Source organism: Galeopterus variegatus, unplaced genomic scaffold (assembly GCF_000696425.1).
Source record: "Galeopterus variegatus unplaced genomic scaffold, G_variegatus-3.0.2 Scaffold200, whole genome shotgun sequence".
In the NCBI taxonomy this organism is placed as follows: domain Eukaryota; kingdom Metazoa; phylum Chordata; class Mammalia; order Dermoptera; family Cynocephalidae; genus Galeopterus; species Galeopterus variegatus.
Window position 1 is genome coordinate 262,913 of NW_007726311.1, and position 23,585 is coordinate 286,497.

At 37.5% G+C, this 23,585-nt stretch overlaps 1 protein-coding gene across 2 annotated transcripts in view; it reads left to right on the top strand.

Moving 5' to 3' along the window:
• REPS1 (RALBP1 associated Eps domain containing 1) overlaps positions 1–23,585 on the top strand; it is a 120,890-nt gene that overhangs the window by 6,863 nt on the left and 90,442 nt on the right. The window contains exon 2 of one of the 2 annotated variants that reach the window (XM_008565530.1): positions 8–494. The gene's annotated coding sequence lies outside the window, so the exon portion shown is untranslated. The remainder of the gene's footprint in view (positions 1–7; positions 495–23,585) is intronic. The other variant, XM_008565535.1, reaches the window with a different exon arrangement.

The following is a 23,585-nucleotide window of genomic DNA, read 5'->3' on the forward strand; positions in this document are numbered from 1 at the left end:
GGAGGAGGAGGAGGAGGAGCAGAGTGGGGGGACAGTAAGAGTTTATGTGCTCAGGAAAGGGGCCGCCCACACTCCCGGGGAGGGACAAGCCTCTGAGGAGGAAACTCGAGGGAGGAGACGCTCGAGAAGAGGGCAGACTGCAGACAGGTGGCGGGGCGCCCGGGGCTGCCAGGAAAACCGACCCAGAGCTCCGATGACAGCCACCTTTCCTCCGCGCGACTCCAAGCCGGTGATCCCCACTTCCCTGCATCTGATCCTGGGCGTTGATTTCCTGCCAGGATTTCTCTCCCAGAGTAAGAAACAAAGCGCCCCCAACGTGCTGAATGCTCAGGTCTCCTAGGAAGAACGTGACATTGGCTCTGTATACCAGGAGCGGGAGCCTACGTCTAGTGACTTGAGAATGGTCCGATGTGCAAAGCAAAATGCATTCTTGAAAACAGATTTGTTCCGCTGCAAAGAAATTTTACCTGGACAAAGCTGGTTCTTGATCTTGGGTCAGTATGGGTTTCTTCCCTTCTTCGTTCATGATTTCCTACATTTAACTTAATATTCAAGCAATTTATTCACAGTCCCTTTATTTTAGTCACTGTTATTTTGGGGGGTGTGTGTGTGTGTGTGTGTGTGTGTGAGAGAGAGAGAGAGAGAGAGAGAGAGAGAGTTTTAACAACAAATTCAATTTATTTAAAAGATGTAGGGCTATTCAGATATTCTATTCCTTCTTGTGTAGTGATAAATTGTATGTTTCTAGGAATTTGTTCATTTAATTTGTCATATTTTGGCATATAGTAATTTAAAATGTATCATTTTTATTTCAAGAATAACATATATACATTACATGTATATATGAAAATGAACATGTTCTAATTTACTATATTTTCCCTACCCAAAGTCCCTTCGGAAAGGAAGCCCTGCTGAATGAAGTGACCCAAACTATTCCTAGAACAGGGGTTGCCCAAATAACTACAAAAAATGTCATCTACCACCCCCTCCCCCGCAGCTGATTGAATTAAGAGAGATCATGTGACCCAAGAGCATACAGTCTATAAACTGGTCATCATCCTATGAGGTGACCTGGAACAAACAGTTCTCACCAGTGACCCTGATAATTAGTAAGCCAATCTGATTCTCCCTTGGAAATTTAAGGTGGAGAATACAGAGAATGAGCCAGCCATCTGATAGGAAGGTTGAAGCTGAGAGAGAGCAAGGCAGAAGGGCCCCAAATGAGCTTCCACTAAGCAAAACATTTGAGTGAGCAGAAACCAGGAGGATAAAGTAGAAGGGGGTGGGGGTGGGGGTGGCAGGTAGAAGTGGTACAAGCTGACTCTAAGAGAAGCTAAGCCCCATTGATGGAAAGAGGGCAACAAAGACCTGCTTCCCGGGGGTATATGACTGTCCGGGTCCCTGGGGCTGCAGTGGATCCATCCATTTCCCCAACTGCATTCTAGTTACCCTTTTATAGTAAACATGTATCACTTGGCTGTGGCTCTGAATGATTCTCTGCTCTGTGATTTTCAACAAAGGTGTGATTCATCTAAGTCATTTCATGTCAAATGAAGTTTAAGGTGACCCCAAGATACTTTGAGATCTATTTTTTTCTCACCAAAAGACAGATGAGAAGTTATACTTTATGTCTTTTTAAATTTACATAATGTAAAAATTGTAATTCAAGAGAAATATATTTAGCAATTCCTCAAGCAGGACCTAGCTATTTCTGCCTATGGTGGTAATCACAATTTTTCAGTCAGATAATATCCTGTGATAGGAATAAGGAATCTGTAATGTGCCACATCTAACACTAAGCAATTAGTGTTTCCCAGTACCCTGCCAGCCAAAAAAAAAAGAAAGAAATTACATTTACCTAAACAAATAAAAGTTTGTGTTAATATAAAAATGAATTCACTCTTTAAAAATATTTTGTTTACACATATGCTACACTAAGCATAACATAAACTTCATGCTTATAAAGAATTACAATTCAAGAGAGTTGTTTTTGATGAAATATTAAAAGTTTTGTCAACTAATATTTTTCATAATCAATTCCTGCTCTCTCAGTTTCCATACAGACTTTTGCCATCTTTTCTTGTTCTTTTCAGAATATTATTATCATGTACAATGTAAACAATGTAGAAGTTTATCCTAAAAAGCAAATAATAAGGTTTATCAAACAGTTAAAAAGTATTTATTAATATCAAGGATGTGCGTCCAACAATGTGCCAGTACTGGAAGGTACAAAGGAGCCTGAGGCATGATCTTTGTCAAAAGGAACTTACAGTAATGGACATATAAAATATTAAGACAATCTTTATCCATTTATTTAATTGCACAGTATAGAGCAGCACTGTCTAATAGAAACCTGATTATGAGCCACATATGTAATTTAAAATTTTCTAGTAGCCACATCAAAAAAAAGAAACTGGTGAAGTTAATTTTAATAATATGTTTTATTAACTAAGTATATCCAAAATACTATCATTTCAACATGTAGTGGATATTTTAAAATTATTAATGATATTACACATTCTTTGTTTTATACTAAGTATTAGAAGCCCATTGTGTATTTTACATTTATAGCACATTTCAGGTACTCAGTAGTCTCATATAGCTAGTAGCTACCGTACTGAACAGTGTAGCTATAAACAATTCCAGAATAAAGCATGACATTACATGCTCATTTTACTTAAGAACTTACATGTTCCTGGAAGAAGAAAAACAATAATATTATATTTAAAGGCTCACAAAATATTGAAGAAGTCATTTTAAAAATGTAATTGTCTCAATTGTAATGAATAGAAAAAGTCCTGTAAGGGAATCTCTAGGACAGCAGTTCCATCCTGAGTATATACCGAACAGAAAATGAACATATATTCACCAAGAAACATGTGCCAGAATATTCATAACAGTGCTGTTCATAATATTTCTAAACTAGAGCTATTTGATACCATTAGAATGGATTAATAAATTGTGGCATATTCATATAATGGGATATTATCCACCAAAGAGAATGAACAACCAACAACATGATTTATCTCACAAATACAGTGTTGAATGAAATCAGCCTAACTACTATTTCATTTACACGAAATTTTAAAAGCAGGCAAACCTAATTTGCATTGTTAGAAGTTAGGATAGTGGTATCCTTGTTGCGTAGTGGAGGATAGTGACTGAGATGGGGCACAAATGGCCCTTATGAGGTTCTGATAATGTTCTGCTTCTTGATCTGTGTACTGGTTACACAGGTGTTTTATTTTTGAGAATTCACTAATGTTTTCTGTGGGTATATTCCTTATTAAATAAAACATTTTTAAAAATAAAGAATAGAGGAACTTGAGCAAGCAAAGCATATTTCAGGAGTGTAAAAATTATTCAAGAACATAGGGAAATGTCATAATCCTATATGGCCAACAGTCTCTAAGTTTTATCTTATTTCCTAAAATGAGATTTCTCTTTGGGACCTGTCATTCTAGTTGTGAATGTCATCACCTTGTGCTCATGTTAATATTTATGATGATAGTGATAAATAATGATGATTGCATGTCTTGGGCACTAATTTTTGGTCTAATTGTGGTGTTGTTTGAATACTTTGGTGATACAAAGAATTCAAAGTAAAACCTGTGCCCTCAAGGAATAATGGAAAAAGGGTTATACACTATGAGCAAATAAGATTTATCCCAGGAGTGCAAAGTTGGCTCAACATACAAAAATTAATCAATGTAATACACTATATTAATATAATAAATGGACAATCCACATGATCATTTCATTAGATGCAGAAAAAACATTTGACAAAATCCATTACCCTTTCATTATAAAAATACTTAACAATTGGGGCCGGCCCGGTGGCGCACTGCTACAGTGCGCCGCTTGGGAAGCGCGGCGGCGCTCCCGCCGAGGGTTCGGATCCCACATACAGACTGGCCGCTCACTGGCTGAGCGAGGTGTGGGAGCTGGGAGACTGCTGATTACTGCTTCAATCTTGTTGCTTGTTACTGGTCTGTTCAGGTTTTCTACGGCTTCCTGGCTCGTTCTTGGTAATTTGTATGTGTTGAAAAATTTATCCATTTCCTCCAGGTTTTCAAATTTGTTGGCATATAGTTGTGCCAACACCTATAGGTGCCAACACATATAAGGTCTTCTCCTTTTTTAGTTAGCCTTGCTAATGGTTTGTCTATTTTGTTTATCTTCTCAAAAAAAATCAACTTTTCGTTTTATTGATTATATCATTTTTTGTTTCTCTATTTCATTTGGTTCTGATCTGATCTTAATTATTTCTTTCCATCTACTAATTTTGGGGTTGGATTGTTCTTGTTTTTCTAGTTCTTTGAGTTGTAGCATTAGTTGATTTATTTGAAATCTTTCTATTCTTTTGATGTAAGCATTTATAGCAATAAACTTCCATCAGTGCTGTTTTTGCTGTATCTCACAGGTTTTAGAATGATATGTGTTTATTTTCATTAACTTCAGGAAATTTTAGGATTTCTTGTTTAATTTCTTCTTGGGCCCATGGTTCATTCAGGAGCGTGTTGTTGAATTTCCATGTGTTTGTATATCTTCCAGAGTTTTGCTTGTTATTGATGTGTAGTTTTAATCCATTATGGTCTGAAAAGATACTTGAAATAATTTCAAATATTTTAAATTTATTGAGACTTAATTTGTAACCTAATATGTGGTCTATCCTGGAGAATATTCCACATGCTGATGAGAAGAATGTACATTCTGTAGTTGCTGGATGAAATATTCTGTAGATATCTTCCAAGTCTAATTGGTCTAACGTATAGTTTAAGCCCTCTGTTTCTCTGTTGAATTGACTAGATGATCTGTCCAGTGCTGAGGGAGGGGTGTTCAGGTCCCTAACTGTTGTCATATTGGGGTCTATCTCTTTCTTTAGGTCTAATACTGTGTGCTTTATTTACCTGTGTGATCTGGTGTTGGGTGCGTATATGGTTATTATGATTATTATGTCTTCTTGCTGAATATATCCCTTCATCATTACATAATAGCCTTCTTTGTCTCTTTTCATGGTTTTTGGTTTAAAGTCTATTTTATGTAATATAAGAATAGCTACTCCTGCCAATATCTTTGATGAATATAGACGCAAAAATCCTCAACAAAATGTTAGCAATCAGAATATAGCAACACATCAAAAAAGTTATACACCATGATCAGGTGAGATTCATCCCAGACGTGCAAGTATGGTTCAATATATGCAAGTCAATAAATGTGATATACCACATCAACAAAATCAAGGACAAAAATCATATGATTATCTCAATAGATGCAGAAAAAACATTTGACAAAATTCAACATCCCTTCATAATAAAAACTCTTAGCAAATTAGGTATAGAAGGAACATATCTCAACACAATAAAAGCCATATTTGACAAACCCACTACCAATATCATCCTGAATGGGGAAAAGCTAAAAGCTTTTCCTTTAAGAACAGGAACAAGGCAAGACTGCCCACTCTCACTGCTCCCATTTAACATAGTATTGGAAGTACTAGCCAGAGCAATCAGGCAAGAGAAAGAAATCAAGCGCATCTGGATTGGAAAGGATGAAATCAAACTGTCTCTGTTTGTAGATAGCATGATCTGGTATGTAGAAAAACCTAAAGACTTTACCAAAAAACTCTTAGAGCTGATAAACAATTTCAGTAAAGTTGCAGCATACAAAATCAACACACAAAAAACAGTTGTGTTGTTATACTCCCATAACACACTAGCAGAAAAAGAAATCAAGAGAGCAAGCTCATTTACAATAGTCACCAAAAAATAAAATACCTAAGAATCAATTTAACCAAGGAGATGAAAGATCTCACAAGAACCATACATCGCTGCTGAAAGAAATTAAAGAGGACACAAAAAGATGGAAAGACATCCCATGCTCTTGGATTGGAAGAATTAATGCTGTAAAAATGTCCATAGTACCTAAGGCAATCTACAGGTTCTATGCAATCCCCATAAAAACACCAATGGCATTCTTCCAGAAATAGAAAAACAATACTAGCATTCATATGGAACAACAAAAGACCCCAAATAGCCAAAGCAATCCTGAGCAAAACAAACAAACAAACAAACAAACAAACAAATAAATAAAGCCAGAGGCATAACACTGACTTCAAACTATATTACAAAGCTATAATAACCAAAACAGCATGGTACTGGCATAAAAACAGACAGACCAATGGAACAGAAAAGAGAACCCAGAAATCAACCCACATACATCCAACTGAACTTTGACAATGGCAACAGTAATACACATTAGGAAAAAGACTGCCTTTTCAATAAATGGTGCTGAGAACATGGACATTCATATGTAGGAGAATGAAACTAGATCTCTATATCTCACCACATACCAAAATCAACTCAAAATGGATTAAATACTTAAATATAAGACCTGAAGCTATAAAACTCCTAAAAGAAAACATAGGAGGAACACTTCAGGATGTAGTACTTGTCAAAAACTTTATGAAGAAAACCCCAAAAGTCCAGGCAAAAAAAGAAAAACTAAACAAATGGGAATATATGAAATTAAAAAGCTTCTGCACAGCAAAATAATTAACAAAGCAAAAAGACAACCTACAGAATAAGAGAAAATATTTGTGAACTACTCATTTGACAAAGGATTAATATCCAGAGTATACAAAGATCTCAAACAACTCAACAGTTAGAAAACAAGTAATCCAATTAAAAATGGGAAAAGGAGCTAAATAGAAATTTTTCAAAGAAAGATATACAAATGTCCAACAGACACATGAAAAAATACTCAACATCACTAAGCATCAGGGAAATGCGAATCAAAACTACATGGGATATCATTTCACCCCAGTTAGACTGGCTGTTGTCAAAAAGACAGAGAATGACAAATGCTGACAAGGATGTGGAGAAAGGGGAACCCTCCTACACTGTTGGTGGGACTGCAAATTATTGTAGCCATTATGGAAAACAGTATGGAGGTTACTCAAGCAACTACAGATACAACTGCCATACTATCCAGCAATTGCACTGCTGAGTATATACCCAAAGGAATGGAAATCATCATGTCAAAGAGATATCTGCACTCCCATGTTCACTGCAGCTCTATTTACAATAGCCAAGAGTTGGAACCAACTTAAATGTCCATCCACAGAAAACTGGGTAAGGAAAAGTGGGATATATATACAATGGAACACTATTCTACCATAAAGACAGAATGAAATTCTGCCATTCGTAGTAACATGGACAAGCTTGGAGGACATTATGTTAAGTGAAATAAGCCAGGCACAGAAAGAGAAATATTGTATGTCCTCACTTTAAGTGGGAGAAGGAAGGAAGGAAGGGAGGGAGGGAAAGAAGGAAAGAAAGATTCATGATAATACAGTGAAATTTCAAAAAAGAGAACAAAATTGCAGTTATCAGAGGTGGGAAAGCAGGAGGGGGAGAGGTGTTAGAGAGATATTAGTTAAGGGTCACAAAGATTGATTACATTTTGTAAACATGAGCATACTAATTATCCTAATTTGATTGCTGCATTTTGTACACACATACTGATACTTATATTTGTACCCTAAAATATATAATCAATTGTTTCAAATAAAAAAAGCCAATAAGACATCACTTAACACCTACTATGATGGCTATAACTTAAAAAATGGAAAGTAACGTATTGACAAGGATGTGGAGAAAGTTGAACCCTCATACATTGCTGGTGAGAATGTAAACTGATACAACCTCTGTGGGGAACAGTTTGGCAGTTCCTCAAAAGTTAAACATATATTTTACATTCTTTGACCCAGCATTTTAACTCCTAGTTATATACCCAAGAGTTTTAGAAGCATACATATGCACAACAACTTGTACCTAAATGTTCATAGCAGCATTATTCATAATAACCAAAAGGTGGAAATGATCCAACTGGTGAATGGATAAACAAAACATAGAATGTCTAGATAATGGGATAATATTCAACCATAAGAAATGAATACTGATATCTGGTACAATTCAAATGAATCTTAAAAACATTATGCTAAATAAAAGAAGCTAGAGGCTGCATCCCCCTATGCTGGGAAGCAGGCAAGAGAGCACACCAAAAACACCATTTCTGCACAGGTGGTGGCCCTCTACAACCATGACCACAGCCATGGCTGCCAAAAATGCAGCTTGACACCACAGCCACTACGCAGGTGGCCTGCTAGATACTTGACTGCATTGACACTAAGAGAGTCACCAGCAGAGACTGGAAAAAGAGGACATCTCTCTCCTCAAAGCCCACTCCAAAGTAATAGAAGAAGCAACGGCTCTACCAGATGACCAGACATCAACTAAGAGATACTAGAAATATGAAAACTCAAGAAAGTATGACACCACCAAAAGAATACAGTAATTCTCAAATTCCAAATCCTATAGAGCAAGAAACCCTTGAAATGACAGAAAAGGAATTCTGAGCATCAATCTTAAGAAAACTCACTGAGATATAAGAAGGCTCAGACAACATAATGAAACAAGAAAAATATTGAGGATATGAAGGAGGAAATTTACAAAGATTTTAATACCTTAAAAAGAATGTAGAAGAACTCATGGAACTGAAAAATTCACTCAATGAAATAAAAAACATGATAAATAGCTTAAGCAGCAGGCTAGAACAAGCATAAGAAAGAATTTCTGATCTTGAAGATAGTCTTTTTGAAATAACACAGGTAGACGAAAAAAAAAAGGAAAAGAGAATTTTAAAAACTGAAGAAAATCTAAGAGAGCTAGCAGACAACCTTAAGCACCCAAACATTCGAATCATGGGTGTTCCAGGAGGGGAGGAGAAAGGAAAAAGCCTGGAAAACCTATTCAATGAAATAATAACAGAAAACTTCCCAGGTATATGGAGAGACATGGACTTTCAGATCCAGGAAGTTCAATGATTCCCCAAATAGATTCAACCCAAAAAGATGCTGTCCAAGACACATTATATTCAACTCAAAAAGATCCTCTCCAAGTCACATTTGTCAAACTTGCAAAGCTCAAAGACAAAGAGAGAATCTTAAAAGAAACAAGAGAATAGTGTCAAGTCACCTATAAGGTGGCCCCTATCAGACCAATGGTAGACTTCTCAACAGAAACTCTGGAGGCCAGAAGAAAATGGGATGATATATTCAAAATGCTAAAAAAAAAACCCAACCTGCCAGCCAAGAATACTATATCCAGCAAAGCAATCCTTCAGAAATGAGGGGAAAGTAATGTATTTTCCATTCAAAAAAAGCTGTGGGAATTTACTACCACACAACCAGCCCTACAAGAAATCCTCAAGGAAGTCCTGCATCTAGAAACTGAAAAATGATAATCACTACCACAAATACCCAAGAAAGAACAAAACCCACTGGTAGAACAAAAATGCAAGCAAGAGAAAGAAGCTAAATCTTACCACCACAAAAAGCCATAATGATAATGTAATAATGCCCCTCCTTTATTTCTGATTTTAGTAATTTTGGTCTCTTTTTTTTTTCTTGGTCAGTTTAGATAAAAGTTTGCAAATTTTGTTGATCTTTATAAAGAATCAACTTTTGACTTTTGGTTTTGTTTATTTTCTCTACTGTTTTTTAACTCCCTATTTCATATATTTCTGTTGTAATCTTGGTTATTTCTTACTTATATTTGCTTTTGGTTGAGTTTGCTCTACTTTTTCTATTTTCTTAAGGTGGAAGTTTATATGACCGATAGGAGATTTTTCTGGTTTTTAATATAGGTATTTACAAGGATAAATTTTCCTCTAAGAACTGCATGAGCCCTGCATTCTATAAATGTTGATACGTTGCATTTTGATCTTTATCTCAAAGTACTCTCTAATTTCCCTGTGTTTTTTCTTTTTATCCATCATTTATTTAGGAAAGTGTTCTTTAATTTCTACTCATCTGTAAGTTTTCTAAATTTTCTTCTGTTATTGTGGTCAGAGAACATATTTTCTATGATCTTAGTCTTTTAAAAAAATAATATAAAATGCATTATTCTAAAATGATTTTTAAAATTTTACAGAAAAGAAATTATCAGTAGAACCAGCCTTTTGGTATAATTTTAAAACTCAGACAAAAAGCATGTCAGTAGTTTCTACAGAAATAGTCCCATATATGTCTATGCCTACATTTAAATTTATTTAATGGCTTTGCCCTTTAAATATTTTGTATTATAATTAAACTGGTGCATTAGTTGTATAATTGACATGATTAATGTAGAGATTTTAACTTGATGATTTTAAATTAATTCATATTATCAATGTTGCTAAAAATATCACCCACATATTTTGTATTATAGAATAATTACTATTTTCTCTATAATTCCTAAATCTGTCAAGGGGGCAAAAGAAATTGCTATCTCAGTTTTTACATGTAAATTCCAGAGTTTCTTCAAATAAATGCTCCAATAAAAACACTGGTTTTTTTCCTTCCTAAAACAAAACAAAAAAAACGCACACACACACACACACACACACACAAAAACCCTCTTTATTTCCAGCTCCTCTTTTTTCCTTAAAGTCTATTTTGTCTATTAGTTATAGCTGTGCCACCTTTCTTTTAATTCTGGTTTTTAGAATATGGATTTTTTCTTATATTTTATTATGAAACTTCTATTTTTACATGTACAGTGTGCCTTTTGAGCAACATATAGTATAATTTTGCTACTGTTCTTTTTTTTAACCCATTTTGGTAATTTTATTTGGATTATTTAATCTAAGTATATTGAATTGAGTTATTGATATATTTGGTTTATATCTATCATGTTATTTTTTATCCTCTACTTAGTCCACCTATTTTACAGTCTGTCATCTTTTTCTCTCTGCTTTTTTGCCATCCTTGGATTAATAATGTAATTTTTATTAATTTAAAATAAAATAAAAATAAAAATATTGGGTAAAATAAAAATATAAAACACTGAATAAATAAAAAGAAGCTAGAAACAGAAAGCCACATCATATGATGCTATTTTTATGAAATGTTCAGAGTAGGCAAATCCACAGAATAAGCAAGTGGATTTGTGGTTACCAGAGACTAAGGAGAGGTGGGACTGAGGAGTAATGGTTAATGGGCATGGGTTCCTTTTTGTGGTGATTTTAAATGTTGTAGAATTAGAAAGTGGTAAAGGTTGCATAATTTTGTGAATACCCTAAAAGCCACTGAATTATACACCTTAAAATGGTGAATTTTATGGTATGTATATTATATCTTGATTTAATTTTTTTTAAAGAAGCAATGGAAAGACAACACTAATAGATGATTAATAATTAAAAGCTAAATCAGAGCCAATAAAAATAATTTAGCTGAAAAAAATCTGTTGAATAAAAGGGATGATCTGACTGCTCTAGGAAGGTGTTACATTTTCCCATCGCTCCTTTTTCATTCATTCATTCATCTATTCATTCATCAAATTTTTATTGAAAACCATTATGTGCCAAGTCTCATTCATGCATCTCTTTCTCAAAGCTTGATTAAAGCAAACAACCTTCCCATATGAAGGAGAACCATTGTTTGACAAATAAAGAAGAGGGCTCTTCTAAAGTGGCTTATGACACAATATATATCACCATTATTTCTAGAGTTTTCAATAAGGTATTTTCCTCTTTTCTTTTTTTCGTTGCTCCATACCTTGGTTTATTATTTCTTGTTTTCTCTTCTGTAACTCCCAGATTGGAAACAATGTCCTCAACAAAGTTCTTCAGTTATAAGAAATAGAAACATATTAAACTAGCTCCAGTAATTGCGTTACTGACAGATTACAACAGAAGTTCTCACAGACATCCAGGGGTAGAAAACAAAATGCATGCAAGTGACCTTGGACTTAGAAAAGATAAGACCAAAGTACTGCCATCTTTCATAAGACAATGCAGTTTCTCTCTCTTCTTCCTCCTCCTTAGTGTAATATTGAATATAATTAGTATATTTAACATGACACAATGTAATCATTTTTTGTGGCTCTTTGCCAATTTCTCGCTAACACCCTTCCCTCTCCCTCTTTCCCACCTCTGGTGGCCTCAGTTTTATTCTCTTCCTTTGAAAATTCATGAATTACAGTAATTATTGTAATTGTTCTTCCTTTCTTTCCTTCTTTTTCAGCTCTCACTTACAAGTGATACATGCGGTATTTCTTTCTGTGTCTGGCTTATTTCACTTAACATAATGTCCTCCAAGCTCATCCGTGTTGCTGCGAATGGCAGAATCTCATTCTTTTTTTAAGGCAGATTAGTATTCTGTTGTGTATATATACCACATTTTCCTTATCCAGTAATCCATTTATGGGCATTTAGGTTGGTTCCATATCTTGGCTTTTGCAAATAGAGCCGCGATAAACATGAGAATGCGGGTACCCCTGGAACATGATGATTTCTATTCCCTTGGGTACATACCCAGCAGTGGGATTGCTGGATATGGCAGTTCTGTCTGTAGTTGTTTGAGGAACCTCCATACTGTTTTCCACAATGGCTGCACTAATTTACAGTAGGTGGGGTCCCCTTTCTCTGCATCCTCGCCAGCATTTGTTATTGTCTGTCTTTTTGATAATGGCCAACCTAACTGGGGTGAGAAGATAATCTTGATGTGGTTTTGATATGCATTTCCATGATGCTTAGTGATGTTGAACAGTTTTTCAAGTGTCTGTTGGCCATTTGTGTATTTTCCTTTCAGAAATGACTATTCAGCTCCGTTGCCCACTTTTTAATTGGGTTACTTGGTTTTTTTTACTATTAAGTTGCTTGAGTTCCGTACATATTCTGGATATTAATCCCTAGTCAGATGCATAGTTTGCAAATATTTTTATCCCACGCTTTAGGTTATCTTTTCACCCTATTGTTTCTTTTGCTGTGCAGAAGCTTTTTAGTTTCATATAATCTCATTTGTTCATTTTTGTTGCTGTTGTCTGTTCTTTGGGGGTCTTATTCATAACGTCTTTGGCCAGTCCAACATTCTGAAGTGTTTCCCCTATGTTTTCTTTCAGGAGTTTTATAGTTTCAGGTCTTATATTTAAATCTTTAATCTTTTGAGTTGATTTTGGAATGTGACGAGAGACACGGGTCTAGTTTCATTCTTCCATAAATAGATGGGACAACCATGTTTTAAGGTTCCCAGGTAATTCTTATTTGCCACTGAGGTTGAGAATCACTGGTCTAGATGAGCCTGAAGAACCAGCAACCAGTGAATGTTCATGGCAGCCGTTGCTGCAAGGACTTCGAAAGAACTTGTGCTGCTTTTCAGCTAGAGTGGCTCACTAATGTCTTTTAGTCTATCCCACAGAATGTAAAGGCCTATCTGGTCTCTTCCCAGTCTCCCTTACTCGTAGCATCCCTGGTAGGGGCACTTTCTCAGGATGAACAGAGGACAATCTTATACTCAGGCAAGGTAGGGGCCCAGCCACATTGCAAGATTCAAGGGATGTTCAGGAAGGTCTCTTCCCTCCCAAAACATCTCCTCTTCCACCATGATTTACTAATTGGAATTCCAGTTAGTATAGATGGGTGTTTGTATATGTATACACACACAAATATAAAAAATAAGTATAGAGTTTGAAAAATCAAGTGCCTGTAGAGACAGGCAGATAATATAGGTCAGTGAAATAAGTCTGGTTGACCGTCCCTTTTAAAGAGGTTAGCTACCATTCAGCTACATGTGGGAATGTGCACCCAGTGTAGCTAGATCTTACCATTTTTCAGGAGAAGATAGAAATCTGGATTTTTTTAAGCAAAATTTCCTATTTTTTAAAAAAATGAAGCAACTCATTAAAATGTTTTTAAAATACTGTCCAGGCCAAATGAAATTATTCTGCAGGCTAGAAAAAGTCCCTTCAAAGACACAAATGTCCCTGGGAGCAGCAACAATGGGTTTCCTTTCTGTCATATCTCTGTAGGAACAGTTTTCTCTTTCTGCCTCCAATGTATTCACAAATCTTTCCCTCAATCCTGATGCTTGCTCAAGCTTCTGTTTCCTCTTTTTCACAACAAATTTCTTCAAAGAACACTTTCAATTTGCTGCTTGTATCCCTCACTACCTAGCACTTATTTCACTACTTATAATCTGGTTTCTGGCTTCACCTTTTACTAAAACTTCTCTCATCACTAGTGACTCCCAATTGGCAAACACAATGGCCTGTTCTCAGTTCTCATTGTCTTGCAGCTCTCTATAACACTCAGCATTGTCACCAATCCCCAACAAGGAGAGTAAGTGGCTCAGGCATACCACCCACTTGAAATCCAGGTTGCTGGAGATCAGAAAGTGGGTGAATATGAACCCTCAGAGTGGATGAAGGGTGCAAGCAGCAGGCAGGGGGATGCAGAAAACATGTGTCTTGGGAAAGGAGTGATTTTCTAAGGCTGAGTCCAAAAGAAGCCCAGCTGAAGCAGTTCAGAATTGGAGTTCTAAACAGGAGGTTTCAGGCCTGGTAGAGAAGGTATATTTTGTATGCCCAGCAAACAGAAAGAGCACTAAATAAACATTTGGAGAACAAAACTGATATGTACTCCATCCCTTCATTATAGTCTGGATCAGATGTCCAGGACTGGGGATGGAGGGGAGGAACCAGAATAGGAAGCAGAGTCAATCATGGGTCAGACTCCCAGCAAGCACACGTAATGCTCTCTGCAGGATTTGGTGAATACTGCCAAGCTGATGGGATTCCTCCCCTTCAGAGGGGATTCTAGGTGAGGCTAGAGACATACACCCTCAACTTCCTTTAATCACCCCTTGGACAGGAGTGGGATGACCAGAAAACACTCAAGAGTAGTACAGAAATGCCACAAAGGGACAGAACAGTGCACAAGCTCAGATCCTTTCCTGTATCAAGAGATGTGACAAAGAACTACCTCTGTGCTTCCCCCATTGCTATTTCCTCTCTAACTCCTTCACTGGCCCCTGTTCCTGCCCTGAGTCCCTAAACAAAGGACATCCTCACAGCTCTAAACTTAAGTCTTCGGAGCCCACCCCAGCCTCCCTGTGTCAGAATTTCTAGGGAGCTTTTTAGACATGCAGCATTTCAGACTTATAAAACCAGATTCTGCACTATGTTAAGTTCGACATGCTATGCTCAAATGTTCTCCACCTCAGTGCTGTATTAATTTTCTGAAAGTACACTTTTAATCATGTTACCTTCCTGCTCAAAACCTTCAGTGTGCCTGTGAGGAAAATGGAGTCAGTATAGTCAGGCCCCCTCGCCTCATATCCGGCTGGGTTTGATTCAGCACATCCATTATAAACAAGTTATAGAAGAGTGGTGTAACTGCTCGTGCACGCCTATACTGCTTGGCTCACTGCCGCTATTGTGTACTTTCGCTATGGAAGACAGCAGCTCTGAACCGCTGGTGGCAGAGCTCGCGTTGGAATAAAGCACATCTATCCTGTTACCGGCTGCCAGAAACTTTTTTCTACTTCCTGACTCACGACCTGCACAGGATAGGGCAGAGGGGTCTGTGATCCAGCCTGACAGTGTCCTCCTGGTCTATTAAATTGAGTATAAACTTTTCATCATGCTTATTAAAACCTTCTGCAACTTGGCTTCTACTACCTTCCAGATTTGTGACCCTCTGATACCATCTGTGAAAACCATGCATCCGCTGAATTGAACTGCATGCTGTTCCTGCACAAGCAAGTTGAGAGGACAGGACGAAGATCAGTTTTGTTCTGTAAATGTTTATTTAGTGCTGTCTTGCCTTCTTGCTTTTGCTCTCAGATTGTTTCCTCTGCCTGATGGGTCCTCCCCTCCCACCATATCTTTGCCCACTAAAATCTGAGGCCTAACTTCAATGCCCGCTCCTGCATAAAGCTCTGTGTGTGTACACAGCAGAGGTGACCCAGTCATTCAGGCTGGCTCTAGTCCTGACTGTGTGTTCTTGGAAAACAGGAATGAGCCTCAGTTTCCTAATCTAAAATAAATTATAATAAAAACCTACTTGCAGGGTTGCTGTAAGAATGAGATAAAATTGTGTCTCTTCTTTAAATGTTTTTAATTTAATTTTTAAAAGTTTTATTGTATTTTTAATTGAAAAAATAATTGCACACATTTATGGGATACAATGTGATGTTTCTATACATGCATACATAGTCTAAAGATCAAATCAGGGTATGTAGCAAATCCATCACCTCAAAGATTTATTATTTCTTTGTGGCAGATAAATTTCGGAATCCACACTTCTAGATATTTTGAAATACACAATACGTTATTGTTAACTATAGTCACCCTACTGTGCAATAGAGCATCAGAACTTACTCCTCCCATCTAACTGTAAATTTGTATCTGTTGTGTCTCATTTAAACATCCTTCCTCATTGCAAAAGGATTTGAGAAGAAATGAACGTAGGAAATATGCCCTGCCCTGCTTTTCTTCCTTCCTTCCATTCCCCCCAGTGTCTGTCATATCCCTCTCAGTGTCACAGGCCCCTCCTGGGAGTCCTCCAGCACTTTGAACCTCTTTTAGGACAGTTATCTCATGCCACCTTATGTAATGCAAATGTCATCCTCACCTGTGACATTTGATAAAAACTATTCAAGTTCACCATTCCACATCCTCTAGGAAGTCCAATGCTCTTCCTCATATTTTTGCAAAATCTTGAGATGTACGTTCTCATGCTCTCTGAGGGTTCTGAGTTTTCTAATCCCAATTACTTCTCATATTTCATGGATTTCAACCATTTCTCCCCAAAATAGGCATGGAAGAGTTTCATTTCTTTAATTCACTTCCTATAACTACCTCTTCTCCCCCCGGCCCCCAAAAAACTCTAACATTGGGCATATGTGGTGAATGTCAGACTTTACCAAAGATTTAGTGATGAAGGCAGTTTCCGCTAGAGCAAAGCAAGCAGCTTACAATGGAATATGAAGTGTTCTGTCCCAAAGTCCCTCCAGCTGCCCTGCCTCTAGACCCCTGGCCCACAGCTCCAGCCTTCCACCTGGTGCTGCCTGGCACCGTCTTCACGTCTCCCTGTTTTCCAAGGTGCTGCGCCTCAGAAACCAGAACCTCCAGTTTCTTCCTTTGCTATGCAGAGCTGTTTAGCTTTCTAGTCCAAAATCCAAAGCCTCATTAATGTGTTCTGCTGAAAAAAGGACCTTCCTCTCTGACCCTTGGACAGCATGGAAGACTGGACTGAGGCTTTCAAATATGCCTTTTTTCTTTTTTCCTGTTTTTTTTTTTTTCTTGTTCCTCTTCACCTCTAACCTCTATCAGTGAAAGTAAGCTTTACAGCAACTTATTTTCTCAGCAATGTGAATTACAACAACCCTCTTAGAAGACAAAATTTGCTACAGTCTGTTATTTTAAGTAACACATTTATTTAAATTTGTACTGGAGCTTGTATCATAGTAATTTCCCCTTAGTTGACTATAAAGTTCATGAGGGTGGACAGTGTCTTACTCATTTTGTATCCTTTGCAATGCTCGACTCCAAACCTGGGAGGAAGTGAGCACTCAATAATTGATCAGTTGAATGGACTTGAGGGTTGACTAGCCTTGACTCCCCTCAGGGCTATTTTAAATGAAAGATTGATGCATAAACCAATTATCTTAGCCATTGTAGACTGACATTTTTTTTTCACCAAAATTTAAACAAGTTTCTAGGGAAGAAGTACTGTTAAAAAATTTAGTATGTACTGAGTGCATATGATCATCAGCATTTATATCCCGTTTTTACTGTCTTTTTATAGTGAGATTAATGTCTAATATCTCTGCCCTTGCTGCCTCTGGATCACATTCAATTGAAATAAGCCACTAAAATATGTAAAACATTAATTGAATACATTTTAATGGACTAAAGTGGAAAGAAATCACAATGAAAGTTTCATTGATGTAATTTACAACCTGATGTGCATTTTAAATTTTATTAATTGTATGTAAAATTCTTCAAAACAGCTGCCCTTTAGTTATCAGTTATTAGTAAGTATTCATAATGCACATTTATTTACTATTCCTGAGAAAAAAATTTAGAGAAAAATTGCAGTAATATGGTTTGATATTTTGTGAACATGAATGTAAAAGATCTGTCTACAAGAGTAAATCTTTAAAGTCTTTTTGTCAGTTTTTAACATACATTTCCTTAAAATAGCTAATTAACTTCCTTGGGCTTAAGAAGTCCATTTAAGTTTGACAGTTTATGTCACTCAAACATTTAGATTTCAATTTAAAAATTCAGACATCCAGATGTTTCTAGATGGGTTTCACTTCTGAGAAGTGATAACTAAAAAAATCTGCTCTGACCAGGTCAGCCGGATTGTAGTGCCTTGGGAAACTTGGGAGGAGTCAGCAGTCATGTCCCATGTCCTGGAAAACATCATCAGATCTTTTTAACTTAGAGGCAGACATACTGGCACCAGAAAAGTAATAAAATAACAGAATGCTTCTTGTAACCCATACCCTAAATCCCTGTATTTAAGATGTTAACTTTGTAACAATCCCAAATATATACAGCATGTACAACCAATAGAAAAACTGATGTAGTGATTAAAGGGGAAAGTCCTCTTCTCTCCCCTTTCATTCTCTCCCCCTTTGTGTGATTGTAAAATGCTGAATACTGCTGACCTCTTTGGAAGTAAGGAGTTGCCTCGTTCTGAGGCAACTCAGCTGTGTGTCTTCCAGGACAGGAATTCTTATACTCATATACACTCAAATAAACTCCTTGCTATAAATATTTGGCCTCAGTTTCTATTTTAGGTCAACAGTAGTTAAGCGGCTTCAGGGCGTTCCTCCGGGTATGATACGTATCAGGTAGAGTGGCTAACGTTAACAAAATATGTAGAAGATTGTCTTTGAAACATCAACATTAGTGAGCAGTAAGAACTGCAACTGTATGAAAAATTAGGGTCATCCACAATTTATGAACACTTTTGCTGTACATGGAAAATCAGATTGTTTTTCACAAAAGTGGCTTTAATAATCACAGGGTTAAAGATAAACTAATTTGGATTATTCTAGAGGCTACCTAATTTCTGGCTCATTAACAGGATTCGAAGCTTATGAGAGAAAAGAAAGAAGATGAGTAGGTATGCTATAGTAATGCAAGAATTTAATACTAGCACTTTGGCAGTTCAAACAGTTATATTTGTCAGTAGTAATTATAACCATTAAACAAACATTTACTCAACAAATAGTTACTGAGTATCTGTTATGAACTTGATAGGTCACTTTTTCCTCTAATAGGGGTTTTCATGTACAGTGAGAGACAGGAATCTAGTTTCAGTCTTCTGCATGTGGATATCCAGTTTTCCCAGCATCATTTGTTGAAGAAGCTGCCCTTTCCCCATTATATATTTTTGTACCTTTATTGAAAGTCAGTTGGCTGTAAATGGATAGATTTATTTGGGGGCTCCTATTCTACTTCATTGGTCAATTTGTCTATCTTTATGCCAGTGCCATGCTGTTTTGGTTACTATAGCTTTACAGTATATTTTGAAGTCAAGAAGTGTGATGCCTCCAACTTTGTTCTCTTTATTCAAGATTGCATTTGTTATATGGCAGTATCTTTTGTGGTTCCATACAAATTTTAAGATCGTTTTTTATATTTCTGTGATGAAAATATATTTCATCTGTGATTATATAATGACCTTCCTTATCTTTTTTTACTCTCCTTGGCTTGAAGACTATTTTAATCTAAGTATAGCTACTCCAGGGGGGCTGGCCAGTGGCTCACTCGGGAGAGTGCGGTGCTGATAAGTATAGCTACTCCTGCTCTTTTGGGTTTCCATTTGCATGAAATATCTTTTCCCATCCCTTCACTTTCAGCCAGTTTGTCTTTATCAGTTAAGTGAGTTTCTTGTAGGCAGCATATTGTTGGTACTTGTTTCATAATCCTCAGACAATCCACGGTCTGTGTCTTTTAATTGGTGCATTTAATCCATTTACATTTAAGGTTATTACTGATATACAGGGATTTGATACTGCCATTTTGCTATTTTTTTTTTCCTGGTTGTTTTGTAGATCCTTTTTTTCTGGTTTTACTGTCTTCCTTTGTGGTTGAGTAGTTTTCTCTAGCTTTACATTTTGACTTCTCACTATTTATTTTTATGATGTCTTTCCTAAGTTTTTGTGTAATGGTTACCATGAGGCTTACAAAAAAACATGTTACAGTTATAACAAATTATTTAGATTAATAACAACTTAACTTTGATATCTGAGAAAAAAGAAAAACCAAAGCCAACTTCACAGTTTGGCATCATTCCCCCCCACTACTTTTTGACAATTTGTTGTTCCTGGTTACACCTTTTAATATTGCCTGTCTCTCTTATACGGTTGTTGTATATGTTACTGTCTTGTTAGGTTTATCCTTCAGTCTTTATGCTAAGGATATGCATGGTTTATTCACCACCCTTACAACATTGCAGTATTCTGAGGTTGTCTGTGTATTTATATTACTAATGAGTTATATACCTTCAAACACTTTCTTGCTATCCTTTAGTGTTGTTTTCTTTCAGACTGATGAACTCCCTTAGCATTTTTTGCAGGGCAGATCTAGTGTAGATTAATTCCCTTAGATTTGGTTTGTCTGGGAAAGACTTTATTTCACCTTCATATTTGAAGGTTAGTTTTGCTGGATACAGAATTCTTGGGTGACAGTCTTTTTCCTTCACTGCTCTAATATATCATCCCATTCTCACTGAGAGATGTATTGGGACTCTGTTGAGTGTTATATGTTTCTTTTCCTTTGCTGCTTTCAGTATTCTCTCTTTGTCTTTGGTTTTTAATAATTCAATTATTATGTGTCTTGGGATGTTCTTCTTTGGATTTAATTTAATTGGTGACCTCTGAGCTTCCTGTATCTGGATGCTGTCATCTTTCTCCACACTTGAGAATTTTTCAGCCATTATTTCCTTGAATATGCTTTCTAAGGTCTCTTCCTTTTTCTTCTCTTTCAGGTATACCATTTATGAGGAGGTTATTTCACTCAAATGAATCCCATATTTGCTTTATTTCTGTTTCATTTTTTCTTATTCTTTATTCTTTTTGCTTCTCTGATTAGGTAATTTTGTCCATTTTATCTTTGAGCTCACTGATTCTTTCCTCTGTTTGATTAAGTCTGCTGTTGGAGCTTTCTATTGAGTTTTTCAATTCAAATAATGTATACCTTATTTCCAGAATTTCTATTTGGTTTTTTTAAACTGGTTCTATTCCTTTCTCAAATTCTCATTTGGCTCCTGAATGTTTTCCCAAATATCATTTAATTTTCTATCTTTATTTTCTTGGTACTCCCTGACCATCCTTAAGAAGGTTATTCTGAATTCTGTCAGGCTTTTCATAGATCTGCTGTTCCTCTGCATTTGCTGCTTGTGATTTGCTTGTTTCCTTTGTTGGCAACATATTTTTCTGTTCTTTCTCAATCTTTTTGTCTTCACCTTGATGCCTGGGCATTTGAGGAGACTACTGCCTCTTCTAGGTTTTATAAGTGGTTATCAGAGCTTTGTTTCTGGTCTGTGGGTTCACCCTCCCCCCCCCATTCTGTGGTGGATTAATAGCTACCACCACCACTTAGACTCTGCACAGGAACTAATGTGCTGTTCTGTGGTTAGTTCCCGAGTTGGGGGAACTTCCTGTGGGGACCTGACCGTGAGCTCTGTGCTTGAGCTGAATTGCTGCTTTATTGCCTAGTCCCTGGGGAAGGCTTTTTGAGCAGATTGTTCCTCACTTCCAGGTCTGGGCTGTGTGGAAATTCTGGCAGGGGCTGACTCTTTCCTGAAGATTGGCCCCTCATGAGGTCTTGACCAATTTCCCCTAAGACCAGCTGCCCTCACTGCTCCCAATGTTTCCCCAGCAGGCCAGCCTTTTCCCTGCACTACAACCACTTTCTGTGGGGTAGGCTGGGTAAACATCCCTTGCAATAACTCATCTGCCCCTGGACAGCTCCCTTCTCCAGTTGGCTGTGGTTGCTTGCTCTTATGTGGGCCCAGGGGAAATGTGCCAGTGGTCTTTATGTCTTGAGGGCTGGTATGGTGCTCTCCGAAGCTCTCCTCTCCCCTGCAGGCTCTAAGCAGGTTTATGAGAAGAGTTCTGCTATGGCTTTTTCCAGCTTTGATCTGTGTGCAGCAGCCACTCCCCACTCTACCAGCATGGCTCAGAAGCAGCCAGGGCTCAGAATGAGAGGTTCTGTCCCTACACCCTCTCACTGTGGCCTCTCACATCTTCACAAACTCCATGGGTCTCTTTGCTTTTTAATAGTTGTGAATTGGTTGCTTGTGGGGAGGAGTGATGATAAGAGACTTACACAATCTCAGGTCAAGCATTAACTAGTAGCCATTTCCCCAACAGAGTGAATGGTCCTAGACATCAGACCAAAATCCCTTATTAGAGTGAGTGATAACATCATGATGGTGAAATAGATGATTCCCAACATCACTGTTCCCCACAAGCAAACTGTGTGATTAAATGATGGAGCTCATCTGTCCAGCCTTGGGAGGCACCTTGTCTAGGTTGAGGCCAGGCAGACTCTTCTGGAATTGGTGAGGAGGAGGTGTATAGCAGCCTAGGTCCAAGATAAGAAAATGGACACTATGTCCCTTGCTCTGACTTGCATTTTGTAGGGACTCTGGAAGCTTAAGGAAATTGCCATGCTGTCCCAGTAAGAACTTCTGATCCTAATCAAAAGTGTTAACCCAGTTTTCTATTTAGCTACATAGGAGTTAATCTATAATTTAACCTTGTGTGGGTATATGGGAATTCCCTGAGCCTTCTTCCCATCAACTGGAAAAGACATTCCAGGACTTGTAAAAGGGGTTCTTTCAAATCATATCAGATATTGAAGGGAATAAGTAAGGGTGTGTCCTAAGCTCACAAGTTTGAGCTCTCATTGTTACCTCCCACAGAAGCTTACTGAGAGCCTGGCTTTCCTCCTTTAGAGCAGAATACAATGTTCTTTCTCTGAAATTGCTGGAAAGCAGTATCATTCAGGAAACTGATTTTCATGGTAACTCAAAGGGACATGACAGGTGAACCCTATGGGTAGACTAAACTGGAAACAGGGCCATGGTACAGAGAACTTGGACTTTGTCCTAAGGCTTAGGGACAGGGTCTGAATATCTTCCTTCTCTTTGGTGAGTGGAGGGGAGAATATAGTCTGATTAGGGCACTAGCCAATGAGAGGATTTGGGCTGCAGCTTCATACAGGGCAGGAGACACTGAAGCTGTAGGAACAGGAAAAGTCAAAAGCATGCAGGATTGCTAAAGTCCAAAGGACCAGAAGTACAAAGAACACCAGATCCAGGGCCTAGTATCAAGTTCAAGTTCAAAGAAAAGGCAGATACCACCCCCACCGTGGGTCCTAGCAGCTCAGGTGGCGGGAGGGGCGACAGCAGCCCAGCAGCCCAGCTTTGCAAAGGCTCTCGGCATGTGCCCTCCCTGCTGCCGGGATGCTCAGAAGGAAGGTCAGTTCAGCCGAAGGGGCAGTGAAAGAGGACCCCAAGAGGAGATCTGCGAGGCTGTCAGCTAAACCTGCTCCTGCAAAAGTGGAAACGAAGCCAAAAAAGGCAGCAGCAAAGAATAAATCTTCAGCCAAAAATTACAAACAGAAGGGAAAAGGGGAGCAAAGGGAAAACAGGCTGAAGTGACTAACCAAGAAACTAAAGGAGATTTACCTGCAGAAAATGGAGAAATTAAAAACAAGGAGAGTCCAGCCTCT